Raw genomic sequence first — 17,518 nt, 5'->3', positions numbered from 1 at the left:
GAAGCATACACTTAATTTAAAAACTGGATTTGCCAAACAAAATGAAGGATTATTTACAGGAGAAGCACTAATGAAAGATTATGAGAACCCTGCATCTTGCACTGTAGGAACAACTGAAAGAGATTGAAATACAGTTTACAAACTCTCATTGCTATCAGAATCTTTTCCTGCCATAACTATTTCAGTTTTATGTGTAAAAGAGGAATTAATTGGTTTGGGAGTGGGAACATCTCAACAAGATGTCTTGGGTTTGTTTTAGTTCTTTAAAAAGGGAAGTCTTAAGGTTTCAGAAGTGAAATTCTCTTCCATCAATGCTACAAAATAATCACAATGTGTACTATCAGATTCTCCCTTAATATCTCACAAGTCATTTGCTGCTATCCCTGTGATTATTATGCATTGACTCAAGCACATCTCATGTGTATTGAACCATAAACAAAGTTGAATAAAAGTTAATAAAAGGAAAACTGTTAGGTTGCTTAAATTGGCACATTTTTAAAAGCTAGTGTTGAAGAAACATATCCATATGATAAAACACAGAAAGTAAATATACAATGAAAAAGATTTTTACTCTTGCACTTTAGAAATATTAATTTTAAATTATGAATTAGAAAAAAAAGGATGTAGACAGTGAGGAAGAAATGAAAGAAATTGCCTTGCCAATGTACATACAGGGCAACACCTTTAGCAGTGATGAAAAGCAGAATGTCAAAAACAAAGTTTTTTCATTTTTTCATTTTTTTGATACCCCGATCTATTTTTCCTTTATTTAATTTTTCTAAATTAGTATGTATTCTATATCTAACTGTTAAACCCATCACTATATTCCATTTTACTATTGATGGAACCTAATAATATATTGGGCTTCCTTTTTGCTGCATACTTTCATAGTAGTTAAAGTTACAAATGACAATTGAGGGTGTGCTGAGTTCCTAGCCAGGGAACTCTGTCACATTCCCCAACAGAACAGTAGCCATCCCCCAAGTGCAAGCGCAAAGATGAGTGAAGAAGGATGCTCCAATGATGAAACCTTGATACTAATGACTATGCTCATGATCATGGGTGCCTGAAATTTGAACTAGGCCTAGAACTGCAGGGTGCCTAAGGGTTACCACCTGCAAGCCTCCATGTTGCACAAATGTGGCCACTCTCTAAGCCAAACTCAGTATGTAAATGCATTACCTTCCCCCTAGTGTGGGACATGACTCCTGGGGATGAGCCTCCCTGGTACAGAAGGCTTTATAAAAATCACCAACTGGTGATGCAACTAGATAATGACTTTAAATAAAAGGGGGGGATGGTAAAGACAAATAAATTTATATGGCTAAGAGTCTTCCAAAAAGAGTCAGGAGGTCATCAGAGGGGTCAGATTTATGCATGCCTTAGCAGTATCCCAGACACAGACAAAGTAGATACAACCCTAGGTATTGGAGCTCCTGAGGGCTACAGAAACACACAGGCACTGTGGTCATGGCATATGGCTCTGGAGTCATTACCTTGTTACTGGACCTTACTTTGGAATTTGTGTTCCCAAGTGTGAGGGAGATGGACTCAGATGTGACCTTCCTGTCATGCCTCTTCTGTCACTTTTACTGTACCTGTGTTTGGTGCTGGAGTTAGGGTATACCCAGGAGACTTGAATCTCTGGACTGGCCATGTGCCAGCTAGGCCATGAGCCTCAGCAGAGCTGCAACTCCTACTCTTCTGTTCATTGGACTTACCAAGGTCAGCTAACTGGGAGGTGAAGATGATCAATCACACCAGGGAGCTGAGAGTGCCAACGACTGAAAGCAGGAGTATCATATCCAATAACCATGTGGGATCTAAACCCCCTCTCAATATAGAGCTGGAGTGGACATCACCATCCCACGGTCCACAGACTAGAGGAAAAAATATGATTAGAATGAACTTACAGGTATTCTACTATAGAACTATTGTGACTATTAATGGAAGACACCATGGCATTGATCTGGAGAAAATATCCATGGCAGTTGCTGAAGGCACAGAGAGGGAAGAAGAGATGAGATTTGGGGGCATTTTTGGGACTTGGAGTTGTCCTAAATGATATTTCAGGGATAGATGCTGGACATTATATATCCTGCCATAACCCACTGAATGTACTGGGGGAGAGTGTGCACTACAATGTAAACTATTATCTATGTGGTACAGCAGTGCTCCAAAATGTTATCACCAAATACAATGAAAGTGCCACAATGATGAAAGAGGTTGTTGATGTGGGAGGAGTGGGGTGGGAGGCTGGGCATATATTGGAACCTCTTATATATATATATATTTTTTTTCAAATTCTACTCAGTTTATTCATTTTTTTAAAAGATATTACATTAAAAAAAATATGAGGTCCCCATTCGCCCCACCGCCCCCACCCCACCAATCCCCCACCCAATAACACTCTCCCCCATCATCATGTCACATCCATTGCATCTGGTGAGTACATCTCCGGGCATCGCTGCACCCCATGTCCCATGTTCCACACCATAGGCCACATTTTCCCACGTCCCATCCACTGGGCCATGGGAGGACATACAACATCTGGCAATTGTCCTTGGGGCACCACCCAGGACAACTCCAAGTCCTGAGAATGCCTCCACATCTCTTCTCTCCCTCCCCTTCCCCGCACCCAGCAGCCACCATGGCCACTTTTTCCACATCAAAGCCACATTTTCTCGATTACTAACCACAATAGTTCATGAATAGAATATCATTAAGTCCACTCTGATCCTTACTGTATTCCTCCTTCCTGTGGACCTTGGCTTGGTTGTGTCCATTCCACATCTATGTCAAGAGGGGGTTTAGATTCCACATGGATATTCGATGCAATCCTGCTTTCAGTTGAAGGCACTCTAGGCTCCATGGTGTGGTGATTGATGTTCTTCAACTCCATGTTAGCTGAGTGGGGTAAGTCCAATAAATTAGAGTGTAGGAGTTGAAGTCTGTTGAGGTTCAGGGCGTGGCTATCATATTGTCAGTCCAGAGATTCAAATCCCCTAGATATATCTTTTATTTATTTTATTTTTTATTCATTTAAAAAAATTACATGAAAAAAATATGAGGTCCCATTCAACCCCACCGCCCCCACCCCCCACTCCCCCCACAGCAACACTCTCCCCCATCATCATGACACATCCATTGAACATGGTAAGTACATCTCTGGGCATCGCTGCACCCCATAGTCAATGGTCCACATTATAGCCCACACTCTCTCACCTTCCATCCAGTGGGCCCTGGGAGGATCTACAATGTCCCGTAGTTGTCCCTGGAGCACCACCCAGGACAACTCCAAGTCCCGAAAATGGCTCCACATCTCATCTCTTCCTCCCATTCCCCATACCCAGTAGCCACCATGGCCACCCTTCCCACACCAATGCCACATTTTCTCTGTGGGCATTGGATTGGTTGTGTCCATTGCACATCTATGTCAAGTGGGGGCTTAGATTCCACATGGATACTGGATGCAATCCTCCTGCTTTCAGTTGTAGGCACTCTAGGCTCCATGGTGTGGTGGTTGACTTTCTTCAATTCCATGTTAGCTGAGTGGGGTAAGTCCAATAAATCAGAGTATAGGAGCTGAAGTCTGTTGAGGCTTAGGGCCTGGCTGTCATATTGTCAGTCCAGAGATTCAAATCCCCTAGATATATTTAAACCCCAGCACCAACTACAATTCCAGTAAGGTAGCATGAAAGTCTTGTGAAAAGAGATCCCATCTGAGTCCAGTTCCATCACGCAGAAACACCAACTCCAAAGAAGGGCCAACTGACATGGCAGTGAACCCCATCTGCCATGATCACAGAACCCGTGGGTTTCTTTAGCCCTCAAAATAACCAATACCTGGGGTTGTATCTACTTTATCTGTCTCTGAGACTATGCTCAGGTGTGCATAAGGGCAACCCTTCTGACAACCTCCAGACTCTTTTAGATACTCATAGCCATATAAACTCATTTCTCCTTTCCATTTCCCCCTTACATTAGGTCAAACAGCATTTTAAAGTCCTGTTATTATATGTAGACATGGATATTCTGCTGGCCCACGTTGAACCTTTAATTCAAGGACATTTTCTAGTTGAATCATCAGCTGGTATTTGGTAGTGATCCCTCAGTGCCAGGGAGGCTCATCCCAGGGTGTCATGTCCCACGCTGGGGGACTGCATCTCCATGCTGAGTTTGGCTTCGAGACTGGCCACATTTGAGTAACTTGAAGGCTGTCAGGAGGAAACTCCCAGGCACAGTGGTGCTCTAGGCCTTGTTCTTATTTCAGGCATATAGGCTCACAAGCATAGTCATTAGTATCAGGGGCGCACTGTTGGACCCTCATTCCTTCCTGGTTCTTACCATTGCACCTGGGGGACTGCCACTGCTCCCCTAGGGACCATGACAGACACCCCCGGCCAGGAACCCAGTAGCCCCCCAGCTGTAGTTTTTAATTGTTTCCACTATGAGTTTATCCAAACATTACCATGCACCCTGGACATATGCCCTGTATAACTCCCTGTCAACCATATATCGCCTGTCAATAACATCCGATACCAGTATTCCTCCGCCGCCATTGTTGAACCACTCTGTGATCCAAAACTTCCTGAAAAGTGAAGCCCAATATAATGTCAAGTTCCCTTACTACTAAAATGGAATATAGTGATGAGTTTAAAGGTTAGAGCTAGAATACGTATTGATTTGGAAAAATTCTACATTCTATCTTTTTCTTTTCTTTTTTCCTAATTATTGAGCTTCTCTTCACAAGAGCCCCAGATCACAGTAATTCATATATACAATATGCAGTACTCCCAAACATCCACCATAAAACCTTTTCCCTTCCACAGCGATAATCTTATAACTTATTCATATCATATTTACTTAAACTGATGTACAGACTCTGAGACAATAGCTTTCAAACAAGATGACATCTGTGCTTACATTGTGTCCATACTTTAGGATATACAGTTTTCTAAATTTTTAGTTATCCTTTGTTTTACATTATGGTTTACATTATTAGTCTGTCGTACACTATATGTTTTTGGTGTAATATTACATGTTTTATATCCATCCTTGTGTACTCTCGCGAAACTCCTCTCTTACCCCCACATTTACCTTGGTTCCATTTATTCAACATCCATTTTCCCCTCCCCTTGGGGCCCACAGCGACAGCCAATCTCCATTTCCAGAGGAGCCAAATCCAGAGATACTTGCAACAGTGTTCAGGGCCTGACTTTCTCAACTGCCCTAATGCCCTGGGAGCCACCCTTTCTCTCGAGAGCTGCAGTTCCCTCTATTTGATGGCATTAGTCCTCCCCAGGATGTGGGTCCACCCCAACTCTCACTACTTGGGTCTCTACCCAAAGGTACAACCCACCCTGGCAAAATGAGCATTCAGACATTCCCCAGGAATCCGTCCTGCATCAGACCATCCCCACCAAGCATCCTAAACAGGTAACCCTCCTAATTATATTTTGATACAATTTTCTCAGCACTTTACTCTCAACCAACACCTGATACTCTCCTATCTTCGTATGTTGCCCCTCACTCCCCCCAATTTTTTGGGCAATATTACCCATCCACCCATCCCCAGCCACCCTCAAACCCACAAAGCCCCACCAAAGGCAATCCCTTGCCCCCATTTTATCTCTTCTTTGTGCTCATACTTACCGCCAGCTCATCATAGATTCCACCCCTGCAGATGTCAGCTCACATCCTTCCCCACCCCCCGATTTCCTGTAAGCCTATCTTCCAGTCTCTAGCTCTCTGAGGTAGCTAGCTTATTTCATATCATTGAGGTTATGTCCTTCAATGCCTGGGTTGCTTCACTCAACATAAGGGTCTCAAGATTCATCCATGTTATTACATGTGTTTGTAGTGTATTTGTTCTTACAGCCGAGTAGTATTCCATTGTATGTATATACCACATTTTATTGATCCACTCATCTGTTGATGGGCATTTGGGTTGATTCCAACTTTTGGCGATAGTGAACAATGCTGCTATGAACATTGGTGTGCATATATCGGTTTGTGTCCTTGTTTTCAGTTCTGCTGGGTATATACCCAGCAGTGGTATTGCTGGGTCATATGGCAAATCTATGGTTAGTTTTTTGAGAAACCACCAAACTGTCCTCCAGAATGGTTGGATTCTTCTGCATTCCCACCAGCAGTGGATGAGTGTTCCCCTTTCTTCACATCCTCTCCAGCATCTTAGACCTAGAGACTCATGGAGGTTGAAAGTGAATGGCTGGAAAACAATCATACAAGCAAACAATAACCAAATAAAGGCAACAGTAGCTATATTAATATCAGACAAAATAAACTTTAAACGCGAAACCCACCTGCATTAGAGAACACAAATCTGCATGTCTACAGAGATGGTCTCATGGACAGGTGGGAGGTACATCTGCCACCACCATCATTTTGAGGACTGGAATTAATTCCCTTCAATTCTCCCTTTTTAATTACTTGTCCTGTTTTCTTTCCTATGTTCTCAGTAGAAGAGAATAAAGCATCTAGCATCCCAGAAGAGAGAAGTACCTGCCTGGGGCTCCCTAGTTTCTGCCAAGAATCCCATGAAATTTGGTGGCAGATCCCATCTGGGTTTTACATTGTTAAATCCATAGCAGCACAAGGTCATGGTCCAGAGGACATTGGCCTGCAATAGGACAACATGGGGCTGTGTTTGGAAACCTTCCCTCCTTGGTCTAACCAAGCTGTCCCATGAGTTCTGCAGTTTGGGAAAGGTTAAGTCCTCTCCTGATGTCACCTTAGAGCTGGTGGACCCAGAGGGCAAGTTTGTTCTTGAAACACTTTGTAAAAGAAGATACCTTGGAATAAAACAGGGGAAATATCTTTTAAAAAAGTGTCTCCTAGTCCTGGGCAGCTGGAAAGGAAGATGAAATAAGAATGTATCCTTTTGAGTCTGATGTCAGACCTACCTGTCCCATATCTCCAGGGCGTTCATATGAACCCAGTCCCTCCTGAACAATGAACAAAGCAGTAGTCTCCAGATGGAACCAGTGATATGACTTTTATCCCCGCATACTAGTTAAGCATGTTTTAGAATTTTATCCAAGTAGTCATACAGTGTTGCTTTCCTGTATTTGGCTTCAGTCATCAACATCACGGTGATGAGATGTTTCCATGTTGTGTTAGCATGTGGGGAGTGGGGTATATGGGAACCTCCTATATTTTTTAACATAATGTTTTGTGTGATTTATGTATATTTTTAAAAAGATAATAATATTTCATTTTTAAAAAAAGCTAATACTGGAGGACCAGATGTGGCTCAAGTAATTAGACACCTGTCTCCCACATGGGATGTTCCATGTTCAGTTCCCAGTACCTCCTAACGAACATGAGCAGACACAGGGACACACAGCAAGCAGTGAGTGCAAACAATGTGTAGACAGACAAGGGTGCCATCCAGGGATTATGGGAATACATAAGTAATATACTTCTTTAAAACATCTAGTCTTTCTACCAATTATGTTTTATGTAGGGCCTCCAAGCTCCAGATCCTATGTGGGTCTCAGCCAGAAGTGTAGTGGTGATTCCAGGAATTAAGGCCAACTTGAGGATGGTGGGTGTAGGGCAAAGAGAGCTCACCTGGCTTTCTGTCTGCCTGTCCTCCTCAGGCTTCTGTCTTCAAGGACACAATTAGAGTGGAGAGAAATCGTCACATCTCTTCTGATTTCTTCAGCTTCCCTCCTACCCTCTCCTTTCCTCAGAGTCATCTGCAGGAAGTTGGGGGTATGTAGAGATTATAGCTCAGGGGGCAGTTGTCCAGGTTGGGTACTCCACAAAGATGCAAATCTATGAGGTGATATTCACAGCATAAAACCCACAGCTTTATGTATTTATTATGACACTTGTCCACAAGACAGTAGTAACATGTCTTGTTTCAGCAATACCAGTATATTAGTTATACCACAGCATTGTTTTGCTGGATGGGAAAAGTAAGATAGCTTTTTTTTTTAAAATTAGAGACGTTGTAGGTTTAAAGAAAAAACATGCAGAAAATACAGATTTCCCATGCACGCATCAATATATGGGCTTAGACAACAGGAATTTATTGACTCACAATTTTGAGAGTGAGAGAAGTACAGAATAAAGGAGCCATCAAGGCAACACTTTCTCCCAGAAGACTGGAGTTTGGGGGCAGCCACCAGCAATCATTAGTCCTTGGCCCCTCTGTCACATGGCAATGCACATGGTGGCCTGTCCTGGCCTCTCACTTGTCTTCCATGTTCCATTGACTTTCACCTTTTAGCTGGCCCTCTGTGGCTTTATCTCTATCTATCTGAATTCCATCCTGATTATAAAGGACTCCATTAATAGAACTAAGACCCATGCTGATTGAGCCTTAAGTAGAAATAACCTAATCAAAAGTGCTACTTACAGGGAGTTCACACCTATAAGAATGGACTATGTTTAATAATATGTTTTTCTGGGTTACAAGAGCTCCAAACCCCAACACCCCCTATTATTAAAATGTTATGTTAGTGTGATATATTCTTTAAACTTGATGAAAGAATTTTGTTATAATTGTAAATTATAATAATTTATCATAATTTACATAAAAGTTACATGAGGATTCCATTTGTCTTGTACAGTCCTATTTATTGTTTTTTTAAAATTTTTATCCTAGTAACATATATACCACCTAAAATTTTCCTAATAACCACATTCACATATATAATTCAGTGCTTTTAGTTACTTTCACAATGTTGTACTACCATCTCCACCAATAACTGCCAAAACCTGGCTATCACTCCCAAGCAAATACATACAATTTGAGCATTAAGTTCCCATTTATTATACCCACCCAATCCACTGGTTACCTGAAAGCTAGTTTCTGACTCTATGAATTTGCTTATTCTAATGATTTCAAATCAGTGAGATCATAGAATAAATGTTCTTTCATATCTTGCTTATTTTACTCAACATGAAGTCTTTTTCAAGTTTCATCCAAGTTATAGCATGTATCAGAACTTTGTTCCTTTTCAGAACTGAATAATTCTCCACTGGGTACATACACCACATTATATTTAGTCATTCACTGGTGGATGGACACTCAGGTTGCTTCCATCTTTTGACAATTGTGGATAATGTCATTATGCACACTGGGAGACAAATAGCTGTTTGAGTTCCTGCTTTCAATTCTTTGGCATATATACCTAGAGGGGGAACTGCTGGTTCTTAAGGTAATTCCAGACTGAACTTTTTGTGAAACTACCAAACTGTCTTCCACAGTGGCTGCACCATTTTATAGTCCCAAGAACAATGAAGGAGTGTTCCAATTCCTACATTCCTCTCCAACACCTGTAATTTTCCAATTTTTAATACTATTCATTCTTGGGGGGGTGAAATGCTATCTCATGGTGGGTTGTTTTTTGTTTTGTTTTGTTTTGAGGAGGCATTAGGAATTGAACCTGCGACCTCAAACATGGGAAGTAGGCAATCAACCACTGAGCTACACCACATTGTGATTTTGATTTTCATTTCCCTAATAGGTAATGCTGTTGAGCATCTTTCTATGTGTATTTTGACCATTTGAATATCTTCTTTGAGAAACATCTATTCAAGACTTCTGGCAATTTTTAATTGGGTTGTTTGTCTTCTTGTTGTTGAGTTGTAGGATTTCTTTATATGCTCTGGACAGTAAACCCTTATTGGATGTGTGGTTCCAAATTATTTTATCTTACTCTGTAGACTGTATTTTTACTTTCATGATACATTCCTTCAAGGTACAAAGGTTTTTAAATTTTTTGAGCAGTTTTATTGAGATATGTTCACATATCATACCATCTGTCAAAAGGTTTTAAATTTTGATGATGTTCCATCTATCTATTTTTTTCTTTTAATGGTTGTGTTTGGGGAGTAAAGTCTAAGAAACCATGGTTTAGTAAAAAGTTCCTGAAGATGCTTCCCTATATTTTCTTCTAGGAGTTTTAGAGTATGGCTCTTATATTTAGGTCTTTGATCCACTTTTTGTTAAATTTTTAATAAGGTGACAGTATTCTTATTCATTCTTTTGCATATGGACATCCAGTTTTCTCAGCACCATTTCCTGAAGTTCCCAATTGTGTGGTCTTTGCCCCCTTGTCTAAATCGGATGGCCACTGATGTGAGGGTTGATTTCTGGACTCTCAATTCAATTTCACTGGTCTATATGTCTGTCGTAGTGCCCGTACCATGCTGTCTTTTATTATGTTTACTTGTAATAAGTTTTATTATCAGAAAGTGTAAGTCCTCCAACTTCATTCTTCTTTTTCAAGAAGGATTTGTCTATATAGTGCCCCTTACCCTTCCATATATATTTGATGATTGGCTTTTCCATTGCTGCAAAGAAATCTCTTTGGAATTTTTATTGGGATTATGTTGAACCTGTAAATCACTTTGAATAGAACTGACTCCTTAATAATATTTAGACTTCCAATCCATGAACATGAAAATCCTTCCCATCTGTTTAGGTCTTTGATTGTTTTTAGCAATATTTTGTAGTATTCTGTGTACAACTCCTGTGTAACATCCTTGGTTAGATTTATTCCTAGATATTTGATTCTTTTAGTTGCTCTTGTAACCAGATTTTTTTTCTTGATTTATTCTTCACATTGTTTATTACTAGGGTATAGAAGCAGCACTGATTTTTGCGTGTTGAGCTGTACCTGCTACTTTGTTGAATTGGCTTATTAGCTCTAGCAGCCTTGTGGATTTTTAAGGATTTTCTGAACACATGCCCATATCATTTGTAAATAGGGAAAATTACAGTTCTTCCTTTCCAATGTGGATGCCTTGCATTTCATTTCCTGTCTAATTGCTCCAGTGAAAAATTCAAGTAGAGTATTTGTTTAAGGATTTATTTTATTTATTTTTCTCCTATCCCCCTATTGTCTGCTCTCTGTGTCCATTCGCTGTGTGTTCTTCTGTGTCTGCCTGTATTATCAGTTGGCACTGGGAAACTGCGTCTCTTTTTTTTGTTGTCATCTTGCTGCATCCGTTTCTGTGTGTGTGGCTCCACTCCTGTGTGGGCTGTGCTTTTTTCACATGGGGCGGCTTTCCTTGCGAGGCACACACCTTGCACGTGGGGCACCCGTAGGCGGGGACGCCCCTGCTTAGCATGGCACTCCTTGCCTCGCAGCACTGCTCATGGACCAGCTTACCACATGGGTCAGGAGGCCCTGGGGATTGAATCCTGGGCCCTCCATATGGTAGATGAACACTCTATCAGTTGAACCAGGCCTCATTCCCTCTAGTAGAGTATTGAATGACAGTGGTGACAGTGCACATCCTTGTCTTGTTCCAGGTCTTAGAGGGAAAGCTTTCAGTCTTTCACCATTGAGTATATTTGTTGTGGGATTTTCACATATGCCCTTTACTGCATTGACAAAGTTTTCTTCTGTGCATTGTTTTCTATGGATTTTTATCAAGAAGTGGTGTTAAAACTACAATGTAAACTATAATCCATGCAGTTCAGCAGTCCTCCAAAATGTATTCACCAAATGTAATGAATGTGCCACAATGATGAGGGAGGTTGTTGATGATTTAGGAGTGGGGGGATGGGGGGAATGTGGGAACCTCTTATTTTTCTTTTGTAACTCTTTTTTTTAAATTTTAATTCATTTTTTAAAATATTACATTCAGAAAAATATGAGGTCCACATGTACCCCCCAACCCCCTCACCCCACTACTCCCCCCACAGCAACATTCTCCTCCATCATCATGAGACGTTCATTGCACTTGGAGAATGCATCTCTGAGCATCACTGCACCTCATGGTCAATTGTCCACATCATAACCCACACTCTCCCATGTTCCATCCAGTGGGCCATGAAAGGATCTACAATGTCCCTTAATTGTCCCTGCAGCACCACCCAGGACAACTCCAAGTCCTGAAAACACCCCACATCTCATCTCTTCCTCCCATTCCCCACACCCAGCAGCCACCATGGCCACTTTCTCCACACCAATGCCATCCTTTCTTCAATTACTAATCACAATAGTTCATGAATAGAATATCAGCAAGTCCACTCCAATCCATATTCTATTCCTCCATCCTGTGGACCTTGGATTGGTTGTGTTCACTCCACATCTATGTCAAGAGGTGACTTAGATTTCACATGGATGCTGTATGCAATCCTCCTGCTTTCAGTTGTAGGCACTCTTGGCTCCATGGTGTGGTGGTTGACTTTCTTCAACTCCATGTTAGCTGAGTGGGGTAAGTCCAATAATCCAGAGTGTAGGAGCTGAAGTCTGTTGAGGCTTAGGGCCTGGCTATCATATGGTAAGTCCAGAGATTCAGATCCCCTGGATTTATATTAAACCCCAGCACCAACTACAATTCTGGTAAAGTAACAGGAAAGGCTTGTGAAAAGAGGTCACATCTGAGTCCAGTTCCATCACACAGAAAGACCAGCTCCTAAGAAGGGCCAACTGACATGGCACTGAACTGCATCTGCCATAACCATAAAACCTGTGGGTCTCTGTAGCCCTCCGAAGAACCAATACCTGGGGTTGTATCTACTTTATCTGTCTCTGGGAGTCTGCTCAGGTGTGCATGAGGGCAACCCCTCTGATAACCTCCCAGCTCTTTTTTAGAGACTCATAGCCATATAAACTCATTTGTCCTTTCCATTTCCTCCTTGATTTACATCAAAAAGCATTTTTAACTCCTGTTATTATATGTAGACAGAGATAGTCTTCTAGTCCGGGTTGAAACTTTTATTCAAGGTCATTTTCTAGTTACATCATCAGCTGGTACTTGATAGTGATCCCTTGGCACCAGGGAGGCTTATCCCCTGGAGTCATTTCCCACACTGGGGGGAAGGCAACGAATTTACATGATGAGTTTGGCTTCGAGACTGGCCACATTTGAGCAACACGGAGGCTTTCAGGAGGTATAGAGTTTTATATTTCTCTCTCAATGCTGCCTTTGCTGCATTCCATAAGATTAGGTATGCCCTTTTCATTTTCATTCACCTCAAGATATTCTCTAGTTTTCCTTGTGATTTCATATTTGTCCCATTTATTCTTTATTTATTCATTTATTTATTTTTAGGAAGTACCAGGGATAGAACATGGGACCTTGCACATGCAAAGCAGGCATTCAAACATTGAGCTAAATCTACTCCCCCATTTATTCTTTAAGAGTACATTATTTAACCTCATACACTTGTGAATTTTCCATTTCTCCATGTTATGAATTTCTAGCTTCATTCCATTGTGGTGAGAGAAGATGCATTGTATGAGATCAATATTTTTCATTTACTGAGTCTTGTTTTTGATGTAACCTATGATCTATCCTAAAATCCTAAAGAATGATTTATGTGCACCAAAGAAGACTATGTTTTTGTGCTGTTGGGTAAAGTATTCTACATATGTCAATTAGCTCTAGTTAGTTATTTTCTAATAGTTTTTTTTTAAAAGATACGTAAATTATATAAATGTTATATTGAATATATAGGAAATTCCCATAGGTCCCACTCTCCACAATTTGCACATTTTCCTACACTAGAAACATCTTACATTAGTGTGGTATGCTCATTGCAATTCATAAACACATTTTGGAGCATTGCTGCTGAGCATGGATTATCTTGTACATTGTAGTTTACACTCTCTCCCACTCAACTCTGTAAGTTATGGCAGGATACATAATGGCCTGTATCTGTTTTTTTTTTTTTTAAGATTTATTTATTTATTTAATTCCCCCCCCCCTCCCCTGGTTGTCTGTTCTTGGTGTCTATTTGCTGCATCTTGTTTCTTTTTTTTTTTTTTTTTTTTTTTTAATTTTTTTTTTTATTGACTTTGTAATAATATTACATTAAAAATATATATGTGAGGTCCCATTCAACCCCACCCCCCCCACCCCCCCCCTCTCCCCCCCCCCCCAACAACACTCGTTCCCATCATCATGACACATCCATTGGATTTGGTAAGTACATCTTTGGGCACCTCTGCACCTCATATACATTGGTTCACATCATGGCCCATACTCTCCTCTATTCCATCATGTAGGCCCTGTGAGGATTTACAATGTCCGGTGATTACCTCTGAAGCACCATCCAGGGCAGCTCCATGTCCCGAAGACGCCTCCGCTTCTGTTGTCGTCAGCAGCACGGGAAGTGTGGGCGGCACCATTCCTCGGCAGGCTGCACTTTCTTTCACGCTGGGCGGCTTTCCTCACGGGCGCACTCCTTGCGCGTGGAGCTCCCCCACGCGGGGGACACCCTCGCGTGGCACGGCACTCCTTGCGCGCATCAGCACTGCGCATGGCCAGCTCCACACGGGTCAAGGAGGCCTGGGGTTTGAACCATGGGCCTCCCATGTGGTAGACGGACGCCCTAACCACTGGGCCAAAGTCCGTTTCCCTGTATCTGTTTTTTTAATGTTATTCAAGACTTTTCCCAAGTCCCAAAAATGCCTCCATATTACACCTGTTTTTCCCTCTCCCTACCCCCAGAACAACAAGTGGCCACTGCCTCCACATAAATGATCTTTCTTCCATTGCTAGAATCACAATAAGTTTATAGCAGAAAATTCTTTAGTCCTACTTCATTCCCTAATCCTGAGGATTCTGTGATGGTGAAGGAGGCCTTTGATCCCATATGGCCAATGGATGGGACTCTTGCTTGCAGTTATAGACACTCTCAGATCCTTGGTATATTTTTTGTCCATATTCTCCTTGTTAGTTTTCCTGGGTGAGCCCAATGAACTGGAGAGTCCGTGTTGCAACTCCATTGGAGATTCAGGGTCCAGCTGGCACATGGACAGTCCCAAAATTTAAGTCTCTTGGACATACACCTACCAACTCTAGTACTAATTATACTTTCAAATGGAAGGACAGAAAAGCCACGTGTAGGGAAACCAGAGCTGAGTCCAACTCTATCACACTGGGGAGCATAAATTCCAAAATAAGGCCCACTGGCGAGGAACCAAACACCTGCATTATCTGCCTGACTATAGTGTCTGGGTGTCCCCATAGGCTTCAGGAGCCCCTCAATTTGGGGTAGTATCTACTTTGGCTATCAATGAGATCCTGCTGAGACATGTATAAGCGTTACCTCTGGAAAGACACACTTCTGAAGTCTCTTAGCCATATGAGTGTAATTGTCTTTACCTTTTACCCCTTTTGGCCAAGATCTTACTTTTTCCAGTTGCATAGCTTGTTGGTACTTGGTACCAATCCTTTGGTGCCAGGGAGACTAATCCCCAGGAAAGCAGTCTGGAGAAAGTTATTACATTTATATGCTGAGTTTGACTTAGAGGCCATATTTGAGCAAGAGACATTCCCAGTAGGTAACTCTTAGGCACCCTACAACATTAGACAAAGTTTCAATTTCAAGAGCAAAGGCTCATAAGCATACTCACCAATATCATGGCCCCTCAAGGATCATCCCCCTTCACCGGTCCTTGCCCCTGTACTTGGGGGATTCTTACTGTTCCAGTAGAGAATGAGGCAGAGCTCCCCAGAACAGGATTTTGATATTCTTTTGTTACTATGTAAATCTCCACCCACTGTGACAATGCCCCATGAACACTTGAACCCATGTATACGCTTTATATGTATGCCCAGGTGAACTTCCTCCTATGTATTAAAGGTCATTTCCAGTTGCATCACCAGCCAGTGCTTGGTAGTAATCCCTTGGTGCCAGAAAGACTCATCCATGGGAGTTGTGTCCCATGCTGGGGGGAAAGTAATGCATTTATATGATGAGTTTGGCTTAGAGACTGGCCACATTTGAGCAACATGGAGGCTTTTGGAAGGTTACTCTTAGGCACCCTGTGACACCTGGCTAAGATGCAATTTCATGTGCAAAGGCTCACAAGCATAGTTGTCAATATCAAGGGCCCATCGACGGACCATCCTTCTTCACTAGTCATTTCCTCTCTACTTGGGGGAATGTTGTTTCTCCATTAGAGAACATGGCAGAGCTCTTCCGGGGAGGAATTCAATATTTTCATAGTGATTGTGTGAATCTCCACCCACTTTGAAAATGCCCTGTAAACATTTGAACACATTTATGTATCTCAGGTGAACTTCCTCCTATGTATCCCACATCAGTGACACCCCAAACCAATGATCCTTCCCTACCAAAGTTGTAACCCTTCTGTGACCCAAAACTTCTTCAAAAATGAAGCCAAAAAGACAGCCAAATACAATTAATGAGAAAATGAAATGACTGTTTTAAACATAAGAAATAAAATTAACAAGAAATTTTTTAAAAACTAAAAATATTACATTTGTACAGGGGCATTTTTCGGACTTGGGAATATTCCTGAAAGACATTGCAATTACAGATACAGGCCATTATAAATCTTGCCATAACCTAAAGAATTGTGTGGAGGAGAGATTCTAAACTACAATGTAAACTTTACTCCACACTTAGTGGCAATGCTTCAAAATGTGTTCATCAATCATAAAGAATGTACTTCACTAAGAAAGAATGTAACGACATTGTGGGAAAAAGTGGGAAAATGTAGTAGGTGTGGGGAGGGGGGCATATGAGAATACCCCATATTTTTTATGTGATGTTTGTATAATCTATCTTTAAAAAATAAAAATAATAAATTTTTAAAGAAACATACGAAACTAAAAATAAAATAAAATTTAAAAGTTGGGATATAAAAGGTAATAAAAATATTTTTAAAACTTTTTTTTTGACATTTTCCCTTTCATCCATGTAAGATCTGTTCTCTATATACAGTGATGTTATTTTTTCCATTTTTTCCCCCAGTGTCATATCTTTTTTTCATTTTGTCTTCAAAGAAGTTTTAGGTAACAGTAAAGAAACATACAGAATCAGGGGATTCCCATATACCCAACATCCTCCCCTTTTCTCCTTTCCTGTATTAATAACCTTTTTTATGTGAATGCTACCTTTGTCACAAATGATGTACAAATATTGAAACATAGCTACTAACCTAGGTCCATGGTTTACTTATGGTTTATATTTTGAACTATAGACTTTTATAAGTTTTTTATGTAATTTAACATGGCCTATATCCATCATTTCAAGATCAGGTAGAACATGTCCATTGCCCCCAGAATGTACACTATTCCTTCTATTCTATTCCTCCCTCTGCCACCCCTTGGAGCCCAAACTGACCTCCAGGCTTCACTCCTTGAAGGACAAGATCCATAGTTACCTGCAACATACTGAGGGTTTGACACACTGGCCTGTCCTCCCCTATCAGTACCACCCAAGGTCTTGAGAGAATCTTACCCCTCTGTGTGAGAACATAGAGGGCCTCCCAGGAGGGAATTCCAACACCTTCCCATTCATTATGTGGTCTTTACCCACTGGTATAACACACTATGACAAAATGATCACTTGCACATTCCCTAGAAGCCTGCCCCAGGTGCACCTTGCCCCAAAGCCTCCCCCTTCAACACCCTAAACCAGTAACACTTCCTTGTCATATTGCCAAAAGAGGATTTCCAACATTGTTGTTTCAACCATGTATCCACCAATAGCCAGTGGTTATCTGCTCCCTTCCCCAACCCTCTCACTAGTTCCATGGACCTTCAA

At 41.3% G+C, this 17,518-nt stretch overlaps 1 pseudogene; it reads left to right on the top strand.

The window, feature by feature from the left end:
- The window catches only part of LOC101438698 (leukocyte immunoglobulin-like receptor subfamily A member 6), a 94,839-nt pseudogene that overhangs the window by 64,127 nt on the left and 13,194 nt on the right, over positions 1-17,518 (top strand).

This window comes from Dasypus novemcinctus, chromosome 18 (genome assembly GCF_030445035.2).
Source record: "Dasypus novemcinctus isolate mDasNov1 chromosome 18, mDasNov1.1.hap2, whole genome shotgun sequence".
Lineage (NCBI taxonomy): Eukaryota > Metazoa > Chordata > Mammalia > Cingulata > Dasypodidae > Dasypus > Dasypus novemcinctus.
Note: the sequence above shows the minus strand (reverse complement) of the source record. Positions and strands in the feature narration are given on the sequence as shown.